Source organism: Tachysurus fulvidraco, unplaced genomic scaffold (genome assembly GCF_022655615.1).
Source record: "Tachysurus fulvidraco isolate hzauxx_2018 unplaced genomic scaffold, HZAU_PFXX_2.0 HiC_scaffold_46_np12, whole genome shotgun sequence".
Classification (NCBI taxonomy): domain Eukaryota; kingdom Metazoa; phylum Chordata; class Actinopteri; order Siluriformes; family Bagridae; genus Tachysurus; species Tachysurus fulvidraco.
Window position 1 is genome coordinate 1 of NW_025926934.1, and position 3,634 is coordinate 3,634.

At 54.8% G+C, this 3,634-nt stretch overlaps 1 long non-coding RNA gene across 1 annotated transcript; it reads left to right on the top strand.

The window, feature by feature from the left end:
* The first annotated feature begins 2,707 nt into the window (after positions 1–2,707).
* LOC113647983 lies at positions 2,708–3,236 on the top strand. The gene is made up of 2 exons (XR_007139725.1): positions 2,708–2,921; positions 3,131–3,236. It is a non-coding gene; the product is annotated as an uncharacterized LOC113647983 (long non-coding RNA).
* The last annotated feature ends 398 nt before the right edge of the window (positions 3,237–3,634 follow it).

Consider the following 3,634-nt stretch of genomic DNA (forward strand, 5'->3'; position numbering starts at 1 on the left):
TGCATGTGTCACGACTGACACGGTGAGACAAAGGCGAGTGAGGATCCAAATGCAGTTTAAAGGTTTTTAATAAACAAAACACGAACAAACAGGCAGGCAACGCGGAACAAACAGGAAACGGGAACATGGACATGCACACACCAACAACAAAAACGACCAACAACATTGAAGTGAACAGACAGAGTATATATGGTGAACGAGAACCAATCACAAAACAGAGACAGACAAGGACTAAGACAAAACACCTGGGGAAGAGAATGAATGTAATTAGTGTCCATGGTAACAGATAGGTGGGCGGGGTCAACAATTAACATCAGGGAGAGACGGCAGACAGAAACAAGGGGGAAACACAGACAGACACATTACAGAGCCCCCCCCCTACGAGCGGCTTCCAGACGCTCCCAAGTCCACAAAACCCAGTTCAGGCGGGTGGAGCGAAGGCGCAACCAGGGTGGGAGGGCGGGTCGGGTTCGTGTAGCGGTGGCGCCCGCCGAGCAGGAGGCCGGGGCGGCGCCGGCAGAGCCGGAGGCCAGGGCGGCGCCGGCAGAGCAGGAGGCCAGGGCGGCGCCGGCAGAGCAGGAGGCCAGGGCGGCGCCGGCAGAGCAGGAGGCCAGGGCGGCGCCGGGAGAACAGGAGGCCAGGGCGGCGCCGGGAGAACAGGAGGCCAGGGCGGCGCCGGGAGAACAGGAGGCCAGGGCGGCGCCGGAGGCAGAGCCAGAGACCAGAGCAGGACCGGGGACCAGGGTGGTGCCGGAGGCGGAGCCAGAGACCAGAGCAGGACCGGGGACCAGGGTGGTGCCGGAGGCGGAGCCAGAGACCAGAGCAGGACCGGGGACCAGGGTGGTGCTGGAGGAGGAACCAGAGACCAGAGCAGGACCGGAGACCAGGGTGGTGCTGGAGGCGGAGCCGGAGGCCAGAGCAGAACCAGAGACCAGGGTGGTGCTGGAGGCGGAACCAGAGACCAGAGCAGGACCGGAGACCAGGGTGGTGCTGGAGGCGGAGCCAGAGACCAGAGCAGGACCGGCGACCAGGGCGGTGCTGGAGGCGGAGCCAGAGACCAGAGCAGGACCGGAGACCAGGGTGGTGCTGGAGGCGGAGCCAGAGACCAGAGCAGGACCGGGGACCAGGGTGGTGCTGGAGGCGGAGCCAGAGACCGGAACGGAGTTGGCAGCCAGGGTGGTGCTTTGGGCCTATGAACAGGGACAGGAGGTAGAAGGGCTGGCAAGTCCAGCGAAGCAAAACACAGGGAAACAGAAACATGCATAGGTTCAGGCCAGGCAGAGAGTTCAGGTAGTTTGGGTGTCATGATGTCGACCGCGTCCTCTGACTCAGTCATTTCGGTCGACCCGGCCGATTCGGCTGGTTCCGTCAGCTCGGCCGGTTCCGTCGACCCGGTCGGTTCGGCAGGTTCCGTCGACCCGGTCGGTTCGGCAGGTTCCGTCGACCCGGTCGGTTCGGCAGGTTCCGTCGACCCGGTCGGTTCGGCCGGTTCCATCGACCCGGCAGGTTCCGTCGACCCGGTCAGTTCCGTCGACCCGGTCGGTTCGGCAGGTTCCGTCGACCCGGTCGGTTCCGTCGACCCGGTCGGTTCGGCAGGTTCCGTCGACCCGGTCGGTTCCGTCGACCCGGTCGGTTCGGCAGGTTCCATCGACCCGGTCGGTTCCGGCGACCCGGCTGGTTCCGTCGACCCGGTCGGTTCGGCAGGTTCCATCGACCCGGTCAGTTCTGTCGACCCGGTCGGTTCGGCAGGTTCCATCGACCCGGTCGGTTCCGTCGACCCGGTTGGTTCCGGCGACCCGGTCAGTTCCGTCGACCCGGTCGGTTCGGCAGGTTCCGTCGACCCGGTCGGTTCGGCAGGTTCCGTCGACCCGGTCGGTTCGGCCGGTTCCATCGACCCGGTCGGTTCCGGCGACCCGGCTGGTTCCGGCAACCCGGCTGGTCCAGCTGGCGGCTTAGGGATGCCGGCCGCCCGAGCCGACCTCATCGGGGTATCCGCCAGTTTGGAGACCAGCCTGTTAGCACGGACCTCAGCCGAGCTCGCCGGTACGGTAGCCATGGGAACTGGCTCAATCACGGATGTGCACGGGACTGGTCTGGGCGGAGGCACTGTGGAGCATTCGGGCGTCCACTGATTCCACTCTGTGGCCCACGGATCCCGATGCTTGCTGCCCCCCCCAAAAAAATACTTACGGCCGGCTTCCGTCTCTACAGTGCTCACGCTCAGCGTGGACCCGTCCAGGAGCAACGCCAAGTTGACGAACTCCGAGAATGTCTTTATTTCTCTGGTAGATGGCATCAAATACCGCAGGATCTCCCTTAGTCCGTGCTTAAAAATGTCTTTGAGCGCCTTCTCATCGAAGTTGACCTCGCTGCACAGGTCCAAGAATACCTCCGTGTACTCCTCAACTGGGGCGTCCTCCTGACGTAGGCAAAACAGGAGTTCTGCTGGATCCATTGGTGGTTGGTCGTTCTGTCACGACTGACACGGTGAGACAAAGGCGAGTGAGGATCCAAATGCAGTTTAAAGGTTTTTAATAAACAAAACACGAACAAACAGGCAGGCAACGCGGAACAAACAGGAAACGGGAACATGGACATGCACACACCAACAACAAAAACGACCAACAACATTGAAGTGAACAGACAGAGTATATATGGTGAACGAGAACCAATCACAAAACACAGACAGACACATTACAGCATGTAAGAGATTGCACACAGTGGGCACTGGTTGATTTTTGGAGTGTTTTCTGTATATGTTTCTTGGAATTTTCATACTTTTATTTCCGTTTGCATGAATGCACTAATGTCCGCCATTTTCCCATGTGCTCTAACTGCGTGAAATGTTTTCTTGAGTAGACGGAACTGCATCCCGGCTGAAAAGACTCACTATTCTCTCCTTTTTACTGCTCTGTGTGCAGGTAATTGTTTATAGTATTTCCTGTGTTTTGAAAATGTTTATTGAAACTGTTATGCTGTATTAATGTTCTAATAATTTGATTTATATTCATAATTAATGTTAAATGCACTATACGATCACATTTAAATTTAAGACATTGCAGAATTTTGATTTATTTTTATGTCTTGTTAAATACAACATTGAGTAAATTGTTTGTTATATTGAGAGCAGAGTTAGAGAGAACTGCTGTGGACGGAACTGCATCCTGGCTTAAAAGACTCACTATTCTCTCCTTTTTACTGCTCTGTGTGCAGAAAATAAACGATAATATCATCCACATTGTGTGTGTGCTGTTGAGGAGTGGGTCAGACTGGGCCAGTTTGGATCAAAGGTCACACATAGCTGCACACATTCTTATTTCTATTCTGTACAGAAAGAAACATTCAAGTCTAGTACATAATTCAAACTCCAGAGTAGGAAAGGTAAAAACTCCTGAAGGTCGTCGGTTATTAAAAGAAAACATACTGTAAAGTTGGATATTGCTATCAATTCTACCGGATCGTGTAATACAGCGTGTAGATGATATTTTATATATCTGGTATTTAGAAAAGTTTAATATAAATTGTTAATTGGATTGCTAAGAGTTCCTACTTGTTCTTGTTCAACCTTCAAATGCAAACATCATGCTATGCTGTAAAAAACAGAGATTGGTTTATCGAGCCCTTGCATTCTCTA